Below are 21385 nucleotides of genomic sequence, written 5' to 3' on the forward strand. Positions count from 1 at the left end.
CTAGAATAACTGTAAAAAATAAAGCCCATCACTTCACGGATTTCACCTTTTGCGGGTTATTTTTGGAACGTAACCCCGCGATTAACGAGGGACCTCTGATGAGAAGGAAGAGACTGGGCTCTCAGCTGCAGTAAAGGGGGCAGGTCTGGCTCCAACACAGGTTTCAATGTGCAAGATGTCTTGCCCTCACATTCTTCTTCCATTTCCACTTGTCCTGAAACTTCGGCCTTCGCTGTCAACCTTCCTTTTCTTACTCACACTTGCCATTTTAGAAATGGGCAATAAAAAACACAGATCACTGGCAAACAGGGTGGTGAGAGTTTGACCATGTTTGCTGCCATCTTGTGGTGAAATGTTAAATATATATAAATAATAATCATTTTTAAACGTGTGATTTCATCCTGTGGACAACAGTACTGGTGGCATATTATGACATTATTGATTTTATGACAGAGGCTTCGGCCCAGTGAACATATGAACTGGACTTTTGGTCTGTTCTACAGGAAGAACCCTCAATGATAATGCACCAACAATCCCAACCAAAGAAAGGAACATAAGGACAGAAGAACCAAACAGGAAAGAAAATAGAAATAACTATTGTATATATAACCTAGAAAATTTCACAAGAAATTTTGAGTGGGCCAATGCGCGCTCACCCACACTCTGCTGCCGGTCCGCCCCATTATATACCACCAAACCTCATTCCTGATCACCGGCAGATGTGAAAGATGCCACTGATGACATTTCATGCTTTTACAGTGTTTCTGATGGTTTTATATAAGGTTTAATAGGCCCCAAGCTTCTCCATTCATTCTGAATGGAGGAATCCTAAAGATGTGGATGTGACTTTGGCTGCTATTTTATGAAGTTTGGTAAAAGACATGAACATGAGGACTCAGTATGATAAAGTCCAACTCCTTATGAGCAGTTTGCAGTTGAAATGAATATTCTGTGTAGAGGCATGCCAGACTGATAGGCTTCCAAAGTTAGCTGGGTTTTGTCAGGGATCTCACCAGTTTCCCATTATTTCCTATGAGGGGGGTTAGGTCAGCTTAAGTGGCTTGCCTGTCAAAACAAAAAGTGGCACAGACATGGGGACTCAATATGTCAGAGGTCTAATGTTTATCTACATTTTACATTTTGAATGAAGGTTCTGTGTGAAAGCATGCCCAAACGCCATGCCTTCAAAGTTTGACAGTGATTTGATGCCTGTGTGGAGGGTCGATCGCAGTTTTTCTGGATTTTTTCAAACACCGATTATCCGATCGCTACCAAACCTCAGAGGGTAGTAGTCCTGACCGAGCCGGTCGATTTGATGTATAATTTGTAGGGGTGGCTAGCGCTAGTTAGCTGTGTAATGAATTAGAGGCTTTTATTTTGAAAATCAGTGTGTGTCTGTGTAAGTGTGTGTGTGTGTGTGGGGGGGGGGGGGGGGTGGGTTGGGGACACTCCCTAATGCATGTTAAAACATGTTTAAGTGTTTTATTTTGAAAATCTACACGTCAGAATATCCTGTCATTGTGCAGGGTCTTTTATTTTGAAAATCCATGTTTGTGTGTCTGTGTGTTGGCAGGTGTGTATAGTGTGTGTCTGCATATTTCTGGGTGGCTTGTATGTAGTTTACCAGGCCTAGTAAGGTCTGTAATGATGTGGAGGCTTTTATTTTGAAAGTGCGTGTGTGCGTGTGTGCGTGTGTGTGTGAGTGTGAGTGTGTGTGTGTGTGTGTGTGTGTGTCTGTGAGTGTGTGTGTGTGTGTGTGTAGTTGTGTATGTTCCTGTATGGAGCTTTTGGATGATGCTCTTTATCCAATGATACAGTTGATGCTGCTGTTACGGTTACCATGGAAACGGCTCCCTCAGTTTTCGGCTTCCTGGTTTTGTGACTTTTGCCTTTTTCTCTCTCTCTCTCTCCCCATTCACCGTCTGTGTCGTTCGCCCACTGGTTTTTTGCGATTTACGTGAAAACCGTACGTCGGAACGGAAAGAAAAGTCACAGCACAGGTGTCCCGGTACAGCCGGACGTCCTGTAAAAGTTTCAGGTCGCTCACATTAAAGCTGTGGGACTAGTTCTGCTGAAAATGTGTCCAGAAGAAGGAGAATAATACAGAAGCGGAATAAGTATTTACAATAGTAACAGTGGAACAATATCAGGATAGATCAGGAGGTCTGAGTCTGGTCTTTCAGTCCAGATCCTCCTCCAGACTCTGATGAAGGAGCTTTTGGATGATGCTCTTTATCCAATGATACAGTTGATGCTGCTGTTCTTCTCATGTTCTAAATGTGTCGTCTGTCTTTACTCACATTGCTGCAAATATCCAGTTTGTGTTTGAACACAAAGCTGATAGTTGTGTGTTTGTTCATTCAAACATTAGTGACAAAAAGTCTGATGATAAACTTTGTATGAATGAACAACACATCAGTCAGTAAAGACAGAATGAAGCCATCAGATGTGTCAGATGATAAACTGCAGCTGTGTCTTTTTCTCTCCATCAGATTTCTGTCAACTTGAAGTCGACACAAACTCAGTGAACACAAACCTCAAACTGTCTGACAACAACAGGAAGGTGACACGTGTGTGGGAGAAGCAGCCATATCCTGATCATCCAGACAGATTTGACAGGTGTCCTCAGCTGCTGTGTAGAAATGTTCTGACTGGTCGCTGTTACTGGGAGGTCAAGTGGAGAGGAAGGGTTAATATATCAGTGAGTTACAGAAGAATCAGAAGGAAAGGACGCAGTGATGACTGCAGGTTTGGAAGAAACAATCAGTCCTGGAGTCTGAGCTGCACTGATCATGGTTACTATGTCTATCACAATAACAGAGGAACATCCGTCTCCTCCTCCTCTGTCTCTCACAGAGCAGCAGTGTATGTGGACTGTCCTGCTGGCACTCTGTCCTTCTACAGAGTCTCCTCTGACACACTGATCCACCTCCACACCTTCAGCACCACATTCACTCAGCCTCTACATGCTGGGTTCTGGTTGTTGTTTCCTGGTTCCTCAGTGAGTCTGTGCTGTGTGTAGAAGCAGAGTGTGTGGAAGTGACAGCAGCTTCAACTTTGTGCTTTAAATGTTGATGATGTTTCACTTTCATTTGAATCACTGACTGTGATTTCAGGTCAGAACATGTTTTTGTCTTAGAAGCAGTGAAATGAAGAATGTGAAGCTGAATTTATGATCATGAACTTTGACATGTCCTCACAAATGAAACCCTTACATTAAGAAATGCATGATTCCATGTTGTTATGGCTCTGATATTAAAATGTAGTATTATAATAGGAGTTAATGGACCTAAGTGGAAAACACCATTTAAAACTGCTGCAATACAAACACTAATAACTCCAACTCAATATTTTGGATCAACTTTGACATGACAGATATAAAATAATGCCTGAGCCTCCCAACTTGTAAAATAACTTGTCTGTCCGTTCTTTCTCTGCTCGCTCTCTCCCTCTCCCCCCCCCTCTCTCTCCCTCCCTCCCCCCCCTCTCTCTCCTCTGTATATATATATATATATATATATATATATATATATATATATATATATATATATATACACACACACACACACACTCATGCTGGCTCCCTCTGGTGGACCATTTGTATATTACTACAGGTTTCATAGTTGTTTTTTATGTTATTTATTTTATATGTTTTTTTTTCATACTTAGCCACTTAGTATTTCGTGAGAATTACTTACTCTGATTACTCTTATTACTTACTCTATACTGGCCACTATTTACTTTGACAGCAAGGGAGAATATTTTTTCCAACTGACTAATAATTCAAAAGTAACATTTTCACAAAAATATTCTAGAAAGATAAATCACCTTTGAAATCAATCAAAAGACGATGTGGAAAAATTCTATATTTCTGCTGTAGACTGAACACAAGTTGAGTACCTTAGTCCTGACAAGTCTTTCCCAGTGTCCCTGCTGCTGTTTGACTAGTTTGAAGTCCAACCAACGGGTTGGTTGGACTTCAAACTAGTCAAACAGCAGCAGCTCACATGCTGCACTTTTCTTCAGTGACACCGTAGTTGCTGAGAGAAGTTTGTGCAGGGCGCCATATTGCTTTCAGAAGTTTGATTCCTCTGAAAGGTAAGCAGCACTTTATGATGTGGTTTATTTTATGTGAAGGTAGTGATTGTGCATGGCTCCTTGGGAGCTCACTGTAAAAATGGATATTTATGAGGCTGAGTTCTGTTTCTGACAATTACATTATTTGGTAGTTAACCCTTCATTGTAAGCATACCTATAAGTATGTGTAGTCATATCAGTGTTAATTTTGGCAGCAATTTTTGATTTAGTTTTTATTTAGTCTTGTGACTAAAATGTCATTTGATTTTAGTCACATTTTAGTCATCAACATTTTTTAACTTTTAGTCTAGTTTTAGTCGACTAAAATTCTATGATATAGGCTATTTGTCATGAAATTAGTTTGACTGTGCAATAAAAACAGGCACAGCTTTAACTTGTGTTATTTGAAACAAACATCTCTTTATTTAATTGCCGTTACCTTTTCACAAAAGAACAAAAGCACCAGTGAACAGTGAGCTGCTCTCCCTGAACGTTCATACACTGTTCAGTCATGACCTTCTTCATGAACAGGCTCTCTCATATTCTAATAGGCTCACCCTTAACCCATCTGCAAACACGTGTTACCAACAGCCAATAGAAAGGAGACACAACACAAAAACTAATCAAGTTTACTAACATGAATACAAACAACAAACCTAAAATAACATCCCTGAAGCTCATACACCCAACACTAACCAGGTCTAAATGCATTCACTAGTTAACTAGTGCAACGTTTTGCCTTACTAGTGCGAGAAATAAAATATTTACTATCAAGAAATGAACTGAACTGGCTTTCCATACAACACTGACATGAGGTCCACATTGTCCTGTAATGGAATCCAGAGTCTGAGAGTGTATGACTGGCAACAAATAACAATTTCACTTTGTAGATTAAAGCAACATGTGCTTACACCAGAATCAGTCCTGTCAGCTGATATGAACAGGACTTCCTCCTCCTCCTCCTCAGGTTCAGACAATATGAAGAAGTCCTCTATAAAAACACATACATTCATTAAGTATGTATTCTTTATGTGTATAGGACCACTGTCCTCTGTGGACTAGCAGATGTGAGCATGTGAGGAACTGGAACCACTTCTTCATCTGAACCATGGAGATGCCAATTTATAACACCTGAAACCACCTCCACTGTCTGCACACACAGGAAGTTCACCCTTAAAGAAGCATTCAGCGAATTTCTTATATGTTTGAATGTAGCCAATCAATGCTCTCTGTTTCAGTTAACCTGTCTACACGGAATTAGTCCCTGTTTGGGCAGCAAGCTTTGTATTCTTGTTACACCACATTCAGATGTTAACCCTTTAAACCCTAAAATAAAACAAAAATCACCTAAAAAGACAATAATAATGTGCATTATGCATGTTCTTGGTGTCTAGGAACATCCAGGGAGCTCGGAAAATGCATTTCCAGTGTTTAAAATATTGTGTCTATTAGTATGCCTGAGTGAATTACAATAAACTGAATGAGAAATGTAACATTTCTATCCTCGCCTGAGTTTTTTCCTGTTTGACAGAAGAAAACATTATGCTAACAATGTTTCTATGTACACAGATGCCATTGATCACATTCAGCTATTCCTTGGCTACAAATGTACCAAATTTGATCGAACTTGAACAAAGAGCAAAGCCTTCACAAAGGTTTTAGTAAGGATATCACCAGGCGGACACTCTGGCACAATTTGGCACCACATTGCCAAATAGGTTACTTATCATTTCCAATGGGAACTGGCTGAAAAATACAACTTATATCCATTTCACTAGTCTATTGCCATCTACTGGAGCTTTTGGGTATGAATTTTACCTTGTACTTCATCAACTTCTACCATTATGCACAGTGTAAAATCAAAAACATCAAAATGTATAATTTTGTCTCCAAATAGAGCAGTTTTTATTATCATAACTAATAACTAATGTAAAATAATGAAAGTCCAACCAAATGTAAAGTAAGAAAAATACAATAACAACAAGGAGAGGTGATGCATCAGCGTTGAGCCCAGATGGGCCTGGGACCTCGCTGAAGAGGAAAGCCAGGTCCCAGGCCCATCTGGGCTCTTTCCTCTTATTGGCTATGAAAATAATAACACTTATTTTTATCTGTAATTGCATACATATTGAAACATACACATCATGTAAAAAATATGTAAAGACAGTATTGAATAGGATTGAATCATCCTTCATCTCTGTTCAGCTCTTCCCTTAGGGGTTGCCACAGTGAATCATCACCACTATCCTCTGCATCCTCCTCTCTCACCCCAACTACCACCCTGCTGTATACTATACTGTGTATATGTATATATATAATAAATCATTTTTATTAGCAACAAATAGTTTACACTTCAAAATAAATGTACAAAACTTACTCATAAACTGGGTCCATCTTTTCCAACGTTCAACTGGCTGGCAACGGGGTCAAACAAATCCGGAAATCCCTGCCATTGAAATTCTGCTCCATGCCCCTCTCGACGCAGTAAGAAGAAGAGATAAGCTAGCTAACAACCTAAAAAAAACCTCTGACACTCACTGAAACTCACTGAAATTCACCAAAAGTCACTGAAGCGCACTAAAGCAACTACAACCTCCACAAACACCTACGCGCACTAGCGTTAGTGTTGTTGCATCTAGTCTTTACGCAGGGATTTTATGTCAGCTGGGTATTGTAGTCCATTAGATTTTTTATACCATTCAATTCAGTAGCTTGTCCTCTTTCATTGGACTACAAACATGGCCGTGTCAGAATTTGAAGTAATAGTGCCTGCACGTTTTCAGCCCTTCAGCGGCCCATCGGGTTTAACCACTGCAGTACTGTTAACCTGCTAGCATCTTTGCTTATCTAAACACAGTTTTCATTTCTGTCCAATGCGAGACAATTACCAACCCCTATAAAGGAGAGGTTCTGCTTCTCAATTCAATTCAATTCAGTTTCCACTGACCACTTCCTGTTATGCAACAAATACACTATGATTCAATGTTGAGCTAATGCCACAGCCACAAAGTCAATCAAGGATTGTTTTTTGAAGACGTTTCGCCACTTCCCCAAGTGGCTTCTTCAGTTCTGCTACTTTTCTGGTTGGGAATCCGAGTTTTATGTGTTCAGGACCTCTGTGGGTGGATCTTGCAGGAGCTCACATGACTACGATCCCTATAGTTCAGGGTTCGGCAACCCAAAATGTTGAAAGAGCCATATTGGACCAAAAAAAACAAAAAACAAATATGTCTGGAGCCACAAAAAATTAAAAGCCTTATATAAGCCTTATAATAAAGGCAACACATGCTGTATGTATCTATATTAGCTATATTAGCCTACTATCAAAGTGACTAAGTTGGCTTACCGTCCCCTGCTATAGTTGGTTAATGGCCAGTTAACGACCAGAAACTCTGGGATGAAGGGACAGGGTTGTGATCAGGTGAGAGCTGTTGCCTCACTAGTTGACGGCCCATCGTTAGAGTTTGAGTGGGAGTGAAGTCTGCTAGGAAGGGATGAAAGGACAGAGTTGTAAACAGGTGAGAGCTGATGCCTCAGCCCTCCCCCTCTGTTTAGAGAGGGCTTTTCCAATTTCACATAGACGCTTCTTTGACTCCTCTTTCATACCATCTGTCCTCCCTGTCTAGGATTTGGACATTATTATCCTCAAAGGAATGACCACTGTCTTTGAGGTGGAGGTGAACTGCTGAGTCGTGTCCTGAGGAGGTGGCTCTCCTGTGCTGTGCCATCCTTCTGTGTAGTGGTTGTTTGGTTTCACCAATATAGAGTGGCGAAACGGCTAGAATGAAAAGCATTCCAGAATGAAAGAAAGCATTCCCAAATGAAAGGCAGAAATCTAGAATGAGAGGCAGCATTCTGGAATAGACATCCATCCACCCATTCCAGAATGATAGGCAGGATTCCGGAATGGTAGACAAAATTCTGGAATTAAACCCCTAACCCGACAGTGACCTGTGATGTCATCCGATTGGAGCCAGAGACTGACCCTCCTTAAGAGCAACAGTGGCAAGAAAAAACAGGAAGAACCCCTGAAAGTTTTGTCCAACGTCTCAGCTGTTACCTTTAATATTATCATAACAGATGAAATCATTCAATTGGATTTTGTGGTCTGGGTTAGATCAGTCAGCGTTTTAAATGAAAACTTATTTCTCCTCCAGAGGAGGAACTGTCAGGAGTGGGATTTGAACCCACACCTCCAGTGGAGACTGCGACCTGAACGCCAGCTGGCGAAGGATCGTCCGTACAATGTTGGAAAATGTTGGACACAAGAGCCAATCACAAGCCTTCAATTGCTGGAGGTGCGCCCAATCAGCTAGCGGATTTCTTCCCCACTGTCCAACATTTCCAACATTTGACCAATCACGGTGGACAAATGTTGGAGCAGAGAATCAGTATGGCGCATACCGGTCGGCATTCATTCTGCACTAGCTAGCGAGAAAAAACAGTCGGTACGGTAATTAAACACTTGCTACAGTGCCGTGTGACACTATTTTACGTTTGTGTGTCATGTAAACTCTTGTACTGTGTTGACGTTTTTATAGATTGATAGATTTGTTGAGTTACGGTCGTTACACAAAGTGGATTTTGTTTTTGCCACTCGGTGCTTACTAATGTTATTTAAGGTGCAGTGTTTAAACACCAAACCTGAGAATCAAAGTATTTCCACCCACGTTTAAGCACTACCACAGCACCGTTTAAGCACTACCACAGCACTACCACATAAGTTATTTAGATTTTTATGGTGTATGGCCATATAGAAATGTCTTCCTGTAAATAAACATTGTCCCTTAATGCTGCTTAAAGCTACGGCATTCTTTGTAATATTTTATTTTATATTTTATATTATATGTTGTGGTACACGGCGTGTCAGAGGACAGCGGGGGTTGGGTGATCTATTTTGCCAGCTGACATGCTGTGGGTGAAAGGAGAGAGACGTGAAGGACAGCGGTGGCAGACAGGAGAAGGAAAACGGGAAAACGGGGTGAGTAAGAGGGACCCGTGATTCGAAAAAAAAAATACGGACAATAACCATTTGTTTTTATGGACAAGGATCGCCCAGGGAGAGAGAGGATCCTGTGTGGGGTTCACCAGGAGGAGTTTTTTGTTTGTTTGCCTGTTACTTTTTGATCGGGACTGAAGGGACATTTATTTGTAAATATGGGTCGGATTACAGCGTTATTTGGGATGTAAGAAAATATGATTTTGAGTTAATAAACCCGAAACAGTCTCATTTCATGTGTCTGTGGTCTGTGTTATGCAACAAGGGTAAATAGAGTACAACACGGAGAGTCCCTGCTTAATAGTAACACTCCGTTTACTTTAGGCAGACTATTAAAACGTTTATCCATATGTCCATTTGTAAAAATGATGCCAAAAATGTAGCAGATGCAGATCAACACTAGCATTCCTGTGGTCGCCGGTTCGAATCCAAGCTGTGGTCCAAAGTAAAATCCTAAGTATTTCAAAAGTTTGAAATATGTACATAAATTAGATATGTTTCCACAGCTTTCCTTTCTTTTTTCATTTTTCCCTTTTTCCCCTCTTTTTCCTCTTCTTTTCTTCTCCCCCCTTCTTCCCCATCTTAGACTGACGAATGTTCCCCAGCTTTAGTCCATCGCCTTAACCACTCGGCCACAACAACCGGCAAAAGGTAATGATGAAGAGTCTGACGACCCAGGTTGGTTCTGTCCATGAGTGCATGGTCTTGTCCAGTTTGTCCTGTCCAGATTGGTGTTGGTGCTCCTTTACTTGTTTTCCATTTCATTCGCAGGTAAATCTGCGCCGACCAGAGTCTCCGTTTGACAGACAGCTATCACAGAAAGTTGCCGACAGCTGAGCAAGTACTCACGTGCCAACATGGCACAAGTTGAATTGCTTCCAAGCCGGCTGTGTTCACGATCACATGGTCGGTTGAGACTACAAGCCTTCACTGTCCATTCTACGCTGTTTACTTTATTAGGAAGGTGCTCTACAATTGTCCCAACAAGCAGGGGGAGCACTGAACATAAAACTCTCTTTCTCACATGTTATTGTCATGTGTTTTTGTGAAAGATAAGGCTGACTTGTTTTCTTGCTTCTCTATTTAAACAATCTGAAATCTTCACTGACACTGATGTGGACAGACTGAGAGTGTCTCTGTGCTATCTCAACAAGTCTTGAGCCAGAGATGAGAGTTTTCATCTGCATTCATGGTCACCACATAATGAATCATTCTGACTATTGTGATGCCTTGAGATGAGGTCCAGTATTCTGGAATGGAAGTTACCATTCCAGAATGGAAGGCAACATTCCGGGACAAAGATCGGCATAACAGAATGAAGAGCACATTTGCAGAATGCAAGACAGCATTCCGGAATGAAAGTCAAAATTCCGCAATGAAAGGCAGAAATCTAGAATAAGTGGCAGCATATCAGAATAGACATCAGTATTCCGGAAGGATAGGCAGAATTCCCGAATAACAGTCAGTATTCTGGAACAGAGGTCAGTATTCCGGAACAGACGTCAGCAAGACAGCATTCTGGAATGAAAAGCATTCCAGAATAAAAGAAAGTATTCCCAAATGAAAGGCAGAAATCTAGAATGAGTGGCAGCATACCAGAATAGACATCCACCCACTCCAGAATAATAGGCAGGATTCCGGAATGGTAGATAAAATTCCGGAATTAAACCCCTAACCCGACAGCGGCCTGTGACGTCATGGAAGTCAGCATTCCGACATGGAAGGCAACATTCCGGGACAAAAGTCAGCAAGACAGCATTATGGAATGAAAAGCATTCCAGATTGAAAGAAAGCATTCCAGATTGAAAGGCAGAAATCTAGAACGAGCGGCAGCATACCAGAATAGACATCCATCCATGCCAGAATGTTAGACAGGATTCCAGAATGGTAGACAAAATTCCGGACTTAAATCCCTAACCTGACAGCAGCCTGTGACGTCATCCAATCAGAGCCAGAGACTGAACCTCCTTAAGGGCAACAGTGGCAAGAAAAAACAGGAAGAACCCCTGTAGGTTTGGTGTAATGTCTCATCATATCAGAGGAAATCATCCAATTGGCTTCTGTGGTCTGGGTTAGAATCTAAGTCAGTCAATGTCTTAAATGATTACTTATTTCCCCTCCAGAGGAAATAAACAGAACTGTCAGGAGTGGGATTTGAACCCACGCCTCCAGTGGAGACTGCAACCTGAACGCCAGCTGGCGAAGGATCGTCCGTACAATGTTGGAAAATGTTGGACACAAGAGCCAATCACAAGCCTTCAATTGCTGGAGGTGCGCCCAATCAGCTAGCGGATTTCTTCCCCACTGTCCAACATTTCCAACATTTGACCAATCACGGTGGACAAATGTTGGAGCAGAGAATCAGTATGGCGCATACCGGTCGTCATTCATTCTGCACTAGCTAGCGAGAAAAACAGTCGGTACGGTAATTAAACACTTGCTACAGTGCCGTGTGACACTAGTTTATGTTTGTGTGTCATGTAAACTCTTGTACTGTGTTGACGTTTTTATAGATTTGTTGAGTTACGGCCGTTACACAAAGTGGATTTTGTTTTGCCACTCGGTGCTTACTAATGTTATTTAAGGTGCAGTGTTTTAAACCTGAGAATCAAAGTCTTTCCACCCACGTTTAAGCACTACCACATAAGTAATGTTTTTATTTAGATTTTATGGTGTATTGCCATATAGAAATGTCTTCCTGTAAATAAACATTGTCCCTTAATGCCTATTACCTATAGAGAAAGGCCACTCAAGGCAACGGCATTCTTTGTAATATTTTATTTTATATTGTTGTGAGGACAGCGGGGGTCGGGTGATCTATTTTGCCAGCTGACATGCTGTGGGTGAAAGGAGACGAAGGACTGTCATCAGGGGAGGAGAGACGCCAAGGACAGCGGTGGCAGACAGGTGAAGGAAAACGGGAAAACGGGGAGAGTAAGAGGGACCCGTGATGCGAAAAAAAAATACGGACAATAACCATTTTTTTATGGACAAGGATCGCCCAGGGAGAGAGAGGATCCCGCGTGGGGTTCACCAGGAGGAGTTTTTTGTTTGTTCGTCTGTTTGCCTGTTACTTTTTGATCGGGACTGAAGGGACATTTATTTGTAAATATGGGTCGGATTACAGCGTTATTTGGGATGTAAGAAAATATGATTTTGAGTTAATAAACCCGAAACAGTCTCATTCAAGTGTCTGTGGTCTGTATTATGCAACAAAGGTAAATAGAGTACAACACGGGAGAGTCCCTGCTTAATAGTAACACTCCGTTTACTTTAGGCAGACTGTTAAAACGTTTATCCATATGTCCATTTGTAAAAATGATGCCAAAAATGTAGCAGATGCAGATCAACACTAGCATTCCTGTGGTTGCCGGTTCGAATCCAAGCTGTGGTCCAAAGTAAAATCCTAAGTATTTCAAAAGTTTGAAATACGTACATAAATTAGATATGTTTCCACAACTTTCCTTTCTTTTTTCATTTTTCCCTTTTCCCCTCTTTTTCCTCTTCTTTTCTTCTCCCCCCTTCTCCCCCCTTCTTCCCCATCTTAGACGGACGAATGTTCCCCAGCTTGAACGCAGCGCCTTGGACCGCTCGGCCATCCTGACACTGATGTGGACAGACTGAGAGTGTGTCTGTCTATGCTATCTCAACAAGTCTCAAGTCTTGAGCCAGAGATGAGATTTTTCATCTGGTCACCACATGATGAATCGTTCTGACTATTGTAGTACCTTGAGATCTGCCTTCCCTAGGTGTTTTGTCCTTAAGGTGAAGCAGTCTCTGCCTCAGGGTGAAACTGGGTTTGAAATGTGCTGGGACGTTTTATCCTTTGCCTCCTCACTGCACACCAGTTGCTCTCGGTCCAGCGTTTTTAAAATGATAGTTTTTGGAAGTGTCAGATGGACTGTGCCAGGGTTTGGTCCTCAGACAGTCAATATAAATGGCAGCACTCTGACTGGTCAAGATGAACTTTTTCATAGAGCTCGTTGTTAACACATCAGACTTGTTAAGTGTAAACGATGGAGGGGCATAAAGTGATCTTGGAGATGAAAAGAACCGTTGTTGGCAGGATTAGAACCTGCGCGGGGAAACCCCAATGGATTTCTAGTCCATCGCCTTAACCTCTCAGCCACAACAACCGGCGAAAGGTAACGATGAAGAGTCTGATGACCCAGGTTGGTTCTGTCCATGAGTGCATGGTCTTGTCCAGTTTGGTGTTGGTGCTCCTTTACTTGTTTTCCATTTCATTCGCAGGTTTGATTGTTCACACCTGTGATCAGTCATCAGCCAATCCTGCTGCAGCTTCCATCTAGTATATGTGTCCAATGGAAGCTGAGCAACATGTCAGCTACACACATAGAAACGCTACACGTAGTTTGTCATATAAATAACATGGATTGAATCATGTTGTACAGTCAATGGAAACAAAAAGCACTGAGAGTGGTGCTGGTAGTGCAGCAGTGGATGGAGGCTGAAGTGCTGCCACCTAGTGTCAATATTTGGTATTAACTCTGACTACATATTCCACCTTTAACTCTCTGCCATATATACTGTGCCATGTGTGAAGTGATAATAAAATGTGAATGTGAATTTATTGTAAAGAACTTTACTTATTATCCCTGTTACAAGCAGTGTGTGTTGACCTATTACATACATATTTTATAGCTTTTCATATTTTAAGCTGTTTGGAAGCCGCTCTGTTGAAGTTACTCCCTCTCTCCCTCTCTCTCTCTCTCTCTCTCCCTCTCTCTCTTTCTCCTCTCCCTCCCTCTCCAGCCTCATCTCCTCCGTTATCAATTGTCAGGTTTCTTCTGTTTCCCTCTGCTCCTCCTACATCAAAATGACAACAGGCAGAATGCCCGTTTGATATAATAACCATAATATTGCTCCTCACGTGAACTATACTTTATACTATACTACAGTAAACAACAAGAAACAACATTCAATCAAAGCGTTTAGTTTACAGCGCCTCGTGTCAACAGGACGTCATGTTTGTAAATATAAAACTCATTTTTTTATTGCCGCTGTCACTACTAGCATTTTAAAAATCCCTCGAATTACTGCCCTTTACTTACATTTAAATGTGAATTCGGCACTCCTGCCGCTGCCGCTCGCTTGGTCCGTCATTGTACTATTGGACAAAAAGTAGATCCTCCAAATTCAGGCAAAAGGAGGACGCATTTGGAGGACGCATTTGAAGGACCCAGCCTTTGCGCAGCGTTGTGACGTACGTGGCCTTAAAATGTGTCCCTTAATTGGGACACAGCTTATGAAACCTGTAGTAATATACAAATGGTCCACCAGAGGGAGCCAGCGTGAGTATATATATATAGTGTCCACCAGAGGGAGCTACATAATAATTCTATGAGAAGGGCCTACTATGAAACCTGTAGTAATATACAAATGGTCCACCAGATGGAGCCAGCGTGAGTACCGTATTTTCGCGACCATCAGATTTATAAGGCGCAGTGTCTGTTACAGGGTCTATTTCTGTCCTCAGCACATACACAAGGCACATCGTATTATAAGGCGCATGCTACGCTAAAACATACCAGTACGTAAATAAAAAGGTAACAGGAGTAAAACAGTGAGTTAAGTCGAACTTTATTGTTGTGAAGGAACAACTTTGTATATAGTTTGATTACTCGCTGCATATAGCGCTGTAGCTCGCAATAATCACATAATACAGATGCAGCGGTTTGTTACTCACACGTTATTCTGCATAACAATTTGAAATGTGTATGTACAATTTTCTGTTTCACATGCCGCGCCTGTGTGTTTTTCTTGTTGTGCTCTGAGCTGCAGTGACGTACGCTCGGACCCTCACATCTCAGCTTTTAGACAGAGAGTTACGCTGTGCTGACTCATTTGCATACGGACGCTGACAGAGCCGTTGCTTGACACTATAGGGGCCCTAGGCAAGAAGGTAACACTGGGGCCCTACGGGCTACTAGATTCTATAGAAATGCCGCCCCAAACACAAAGACATGTACAGTGATGATTATATAAGCAACCTTTTATTTAAATAATGTGGAACACACATATGAAAATATTATCTTAAGGAAACATAACAAATAATCAAACATAAAAAACAATCAAAATACATCATAGAAATATGTACTCTCTGAAGACTGTCCACAGTGGTGGAAAGTAACTAAGTATTTGTACTTTGTTACTGTACATAGGTAATTTTTCATGTATTTTTTATGTATCCCCAAGTTAAAAAAAACAATCCTTGAGTCCCGTTGCCTTGTTTTAAACTCTTGGAAATTGAAAGTAAGTACTTACGACTTTGGTTAAGTAGGATCATTGATGTAGCACATCTACTTTTACTTGAGTATATATTTGGCTGGGTAATTGTACTTTCACTTAAGTACTAAACATCAGTACTTCCTCCACCACTGACAACACAAGATATGATGACTAGTATTGTTATTACTAAGTTTGTCCACAGTGCAGGATCATCAGTGAGACCTGGACACCTTGGACCCTTCCTCTGTTACCAGGTCAGATGCTGGAGGAGCAGAGGAAGGAGTGGAGGCTCTCAGGTGTTGGACTGCTGCTGGGACGTCCTCTGGAGTTTCCTCACAGGGCTCCACATGACCTGTGTGGTATAAGACCATAATGATCAGCCTGATAACTAACACTGTAAATAATCCAGATTATACCTTCATCTGTGGAGGCTGTGGCATCTTCATGAGGAGACACAGACAGGTGTTTAAACACAGCACCTGATGAAAAACATTTAAAAAAGCCATAAAATAACAACTATATGACAATAATTCACTAGCTTGTCATTTACAGAGAAACACCTGAGCATTAATAAACACTAAATAGACTAAATACATACATTAGTTTTTCCTGCTGTGGTTTAGAGCTCATTAACTCTAACAGTAACTTGTAACAGCAGCACTTAGCTTAATGCTAAACAAGCTAAAGTAGCATTAGCATAGCAGCTACACACTGTTGCTGCATGAGCTAACAAGCTACTTTACAGCTTCATTCACGTTTTTATACGTTTACGTTTTATATCACGTCATTATATTGACGTTTGTAACTCATTTAGCAGACGTTTGTACGCAGAGCGACTCAGTGAACATTCAGGCTGCAGCATGAAGGAGGCTGTAGTGACGTGAAGCCTGCGTCTCTAAAAGTGTTTAAGTGATACAATGTGAAAAAGACAAACAGTGGTGCAGTAAGATGAGGCTGAGCTGTGTCACAGACTCTTACCTCTCTTGTTTTGTCCTCTGCTCCTTTCCTTGCAGCCTGCAGAGTGTGTGCTTCCTCCTTTATTTTGAACAGCCGCTCCGCTTCTGACTTTATGTGGAGGAGGATTGATTTTGGAATGAGGAAGCTGCAGCCTGCAATTCCACCACTAGATGTCAGCATTGCACAGCATTGGTGGTTCAGTTCAGATTGAGAGAATGCAAAGAGTGTGCAAAGCTGTCATCAAAGCAAAAGCTGGCTGCTTGGAAGAATGTCAAACATCAAACATATTCTGCTTGGTTTAACACTGTTTGTTCACTGCATCATTCCACATGTGTTCCTTCATAGCTCTGATGTCTTCAGGATGAATCTACAATGTAGAAAGTCATAAAAACAAAGACAAACCACTGAGTGACTTTTGACTGGTACATTTAAAATGTCATCATATGTCCTAACCAGCAGGGGGAGCACTGATCATAAACTCTCTGTCTCACATGTTATTGTCATGTGTTTTTATGGAAGATGATGCTGACTGTTGTTTTCTTGCTTCTCTCTGTAAACAGCTTGTAAACAGCAGCTTCCCTGAGGGGAAACTCAGCTAATAAATGATGCTGTAACCTCTGGGACTTGATCTGCTGGGTGGGAGTCCACCACATTATCCATCCATCCTCATCCATCCAGCTACACCCTCCCTCCTAAAATGCAGGCTGGAGGATGCAGGCATCGATCCCGCTACCTCTCACATGCTAAGCGAGCGCTCTACCATTTGAGCTAATCCCCCTTGTATAAAGGGTCAATTGCAAGTCAATCAGGACTCACTGCACTACATGAAGTGTACTAGTGAAGTATTGGAAGCATCAGACTTTTAATCTGAGGGTCCAGGGTTCAAGTCCCTGTTTGGGCAGAACACTTTGTACTCCCTCTTGCTTGTACTCCCCTTCCCTCTCTGTTAATGTGCTTGGACAGAGCTCTGTGAACAGCCAGCCTCTTTGTGTCTTGCCCTCCTCGTGCAAGGTGTCAATGGTCGTCTTTTGGGCAACTGTCAAGTCAGCAGTCTTCCTGTGGTTGTGCAGCCTACAGAACTAGACTGAGACCATTTAAAGGCCTTTGCAGGTGTTTTGAGTTCATTATCTGGTTAGAGTGGCTCCAGGTGTCTTCAATATTGAACCTTTTCACATATTCTCATTTCCTGAGATACTGAATGTGGGTTTTCATTGGTTGTCCGTTATAACCATCAAAATTAAAAGAAATAAACACTTGAAATATTTCAGTCTGTGTGGAATGAATGTTTGCATTATACAGCTTTCACCTTTTGAATGGAATTACTGAAATAAATCAACCTTCTGATGATATTCTAATTATATGACCAGCACCTGTAGTGGTGTTTTGTTGCAGCCTGTGGGGTCACCATAGAAACCAAGCTATTTTTTATTTTGCTTAGAGAGCACTTGAGAGCACTCCCTAATACTTGTTCTAGTTTCCTGAGTAATGAGAGAGTAATGAGTACCCTAATTAAGACACCTGTGTGATTCTCCTTTCACTCCTGTCAGGGCAGATCCCATGTATTTTAATGGGGGTTGCACCCTCCGAACAACTTCTCTTTTTGTCCAAACCGAAGCCTTCATACCAAAAATAAGAACACCGTCAGAATCACAAGAAGTTGCTCTAAACACAGTATAATTTTTATGTGTGTGATGTCAAAGATGTGGAGATGGTGGTGAGTTACACAATATGGCTGCTCTGCTTCTCTGTTTTTGGTTTTACATGATGTCTTAATGGAAGAATGACCAGCACTCTTGCCAAATAACTGGATCTACAGGCAAAACGGTTTGGTGTTCAGTTTTAAGAGTGACACCATCAGAAAGCTAACTAGTGTTCCTTCGAGCCGATATACAAATTATCCCAGTTATCTCCACATTGAGGGAGAGGTTGTGGTCTCTGCACCACTCGGCCAGAAGGTGCATCTCATTCCTGTAGTTTGTTTCATCTCCACTGGAGATGTCGTCCACAAACTTTAACGTGCAGTCATGGGTCAGCAGAGTGAAGAGGAGGGGGCTCAGCACACATCCTTGGGGAGTCCCGGTGTTCATTGTGATGGTGCTGGATGTGTTTCTGCCGACCCGCACTGTCTGAGGTCTCCCGGTGAGGAAGTCCAGCAGCCAGTTGCACAGCAAGGAGTTCAGCCCCAGCTGGTTCAGTTTGTTGATGAGCTGCTGTGGGATTGTATTCAGACTTAAAATTACGCATAATTATGAGCGTTGGCGCTTGAGCGACAGACGGTTGCCATATCACAGCACGAGTTTCTTGCCCGCCCCCCCCTAAACTCAGCTAGTGCTACCCCTCTTTGTCCGTGAGTTTGAGTTTTGGCGGACACAACGCTGCCAACATGGCAGCGATCAGAGTGTCCCGGAGCCTCCCACCGAACAAACGGGTGATGTCACGGAAGCTCTGTCCATAGTTTTTACTGTTGAACTTAAAAGACAACACATGCGTCTATATGTGTGTGTGTGCGTGTAAGAATGTGTTATGTGTGTGTTTCTGTATGTATGTTTGTGTGGTGTGTCTGTAAGAGCGTGTGTGTGTCTATATGTTTGTGTTATGTATGTGCGTGTGTGTCTGTGTGTGTTATGTGTGTGTGTGTGTGTGGTCAGCCTTCATCCTTCCTGTCAGCAGAGCAAAGCTGTATCAGTGTCTCATCCAGGTCTCAGCTCCTCAGGCTTTCTTCAGAAGAGCTGTCACTGTTGGAGTATCTGTTGCACAAGTGCTGCACATATCTGATCTAAGTTCTTTCTGAATCCTCACATTTAAAGTTACAGAGAACTTTTACAAACTCCCTTCTTGTTGGCTGCTACAAGCCTCCACACATCAGAGGCCTGCACACCATGAGCTTCCTGCACTTCCTGCTGTTGATGACAGCTCTCTCTCCGATTGGGAGATTAGACTGATGTGACTGTGACATCATGACGTCACTATTCAGAGCCTGCTGTTTAACATGCTGCTCACAGAGAGACAGAGACAGCAGCAGCACTCTGTGAGCCAGGTCCACTCTACTTGGAGGAAGTAAAACGCCTCATTTCATCAAGATGGAGACACTGAAAGAACACAACCAGCAGCTGTGACACATCAGCTTCTCCTCTTAATCTACTCAGTTCATGGATGTTCTGACACACGTCCTGCCTCGTGCTTCAACAGGAAGACTCATCAAGTTGATAGCAGCTTCAAAATAAGTGTGTATAAGTATTAAAACACTAAACTGTGACTTCAGTGAGTCTCCTTTATTTGAACTGATTCATAAAATGATCATAAACACATGACAAATGAAATCTATTCAAACTCTGAAGTTCACCTCATCATATCCCAGTGGCAGACAGAACAGGCCCCCTGAGTGACAGCAAAGCAGTGAGCCCCCTGCTGGTGATCAGCTGCATGTACCAGAAGCAGACAGAGATTTCTGATATGATGTTAAAGGTGTCACAGAGGAGGATCCGACTGTCTGACCTCTGATTCTTCTGTCAGCATCAGACACATCACAGTTTGATCAGTTTTCAGATCACACACAGCAGCATCAGTAACACTGAGCAGACATTACACACTCCATCAAACACACACACACACTGCTCACTTATAACAGGGATAATAAGTAAAGTTCTTTACAATAAATTCACATTCACATGTTATCATCACTTCACACATGGCACAGTATATATGGCAGAGAGTTAAAGGTGGAATATGTAGTCAGAGTTAATACCAAATATTGACACTAGGTGGCAGCACTTCAGCCTCCATCCACTGCTGCACTACCAGCACCACTCTCAGTGCTTTTTGTTTCCATTGACTGTACAACATGATTCAATCCATGTTATTTATATGACAAACTATGTGTAGTGTTTCTATGTGTGTAGCTGACATGTTGCTCAGCTTCCATTGGACACATATACTAGATGGAAGCTGCAGCAGGATTGGCTGATGACTGATCACAGGTGTGAACAAGCAAACCTGCGAATGAAATGGAAAACAAGTAAAGGAGCACCAACACCAAACTGGACAGGACAAACTGGACAAGACCATGCACTCATGGACAGAACCAACCTGGGTCGTCAGACTCTTCATCGTTACCTTTTGCTGGTTGTTGTGGCCGAGAGGTTAAGGCGATGGACTAGAAATCCATTGGGGTTTCCCCGCGCAGGTTCGAATCCTGCCAACAACGGTTCTTTTCATCTCCAAGATCACTTTATGCCCCTCCATCGTTTACACTTAACAAGTCTGATGTGTTAACAACGAGCTCTATGAAAAAGGTCATCTTGACCAGTCAGAGTGCTGCCATTTATATTGACTGTCTGAGGACCAAACCCTGGCACAGTCCATCTGACACTTCCAAAAACTATCATTTTAAAAACGCTGGACCGAGAGCAACTGGTGTGCAGTGAGGAGGCAAAGGATAAAACGTCCCAGCACATTTCAAACCCAGTTTCACCCTGAGGCAGAGACTGCTTCACCTTAAGGACAAAACACCTGGGAAAGGCAGATCTCAACGTACTACAATAGTCAGAACGATTCATCATGTGGTGACCAGATGAAAAATCTCATCTCTGGCTCAAGACTTGTTGATATAGCATAGACAGACACACTCTGAGTCTGTCCACATCAGTGTCAGTGAAGATTTCAGATTGTTTATTAAGTGTTCATCCTTGAGATTTTCCAAACTTGTTGTGGACAGCACACTTTTCATGTCAGGATGGCCGAGCGGTCCAAGGCGCTGCGTTCAGGTCGCAGTCTCCACTGGAGGCGTGGGTTCAAATCCCACTCCTGACACTTCTGTTTATTTCCTCTGGAGGGGAAATAAGTAATCATTTAAAACATTGACTGACTTAGATTCTAACCCAGACCACAGAAGCCAATTGGATGATTTCATCTGATATGATGAGACATTACACCAAACCTACAGGGGTTCTTCCTGTTTTTTCTTGCCACTGTTGCCCCTAAGGAGGTTCAGTCTCTGGCTCTGATTGGATGACGTCACAGGCTGCTGTCAGGTTAGGGATTTAAGTCCGGAATTTTGTCTACCATTCTGGAATCCTGTCTACCATTCTGGCATGGATGGATGTC

The 21385-nt window shown here is 42.2% G+C and overlaps 2 non-coding genes across 2 annotated transcripts; both read left to right on the forward strand.

Annotated features, from left to right (window-relative positions):
• The first annotated feature begins 20404 nt into the window (after window positions 1-20404).
• trnas-aga (transfer RNA serine (anticodon AGA)) lies at window positions 20405-20486 on the forward strand. The gene has a single exon. It is a non-coding gene; the product is annotated as a tRNA-Ser (tRNA).
• Window positions 20487-21008: 522 nt separating this feature from the next.
• On the forward strand, window positions 21009-21091 carry trnal-cag (transfer RNA leucine (anticodon CAG)). The gene has a single exon. It is a non-coding gene; the product is annotated as a tRNA-Leu (tRNA).
• Window positions 21092-21385: the final 294 nt, after the last annotated feature.

The sequence above is a fragment of the Parambassis ranga genome, unplaced genomic scaffold (assembly GCF_900634625.1).
Source record: "Parambassis ranga unplaced genomic scaffold, fParRan2.1 scaffold_21_arrow_ctg1, whole genome shotgun sequence".
In the NCBI taxonomy this organism is placed as follows: Eukaryota; Metazoa; Chordata; class Actinopteri; family Ambassidae; genus Parambassis; species Parambassis ranga.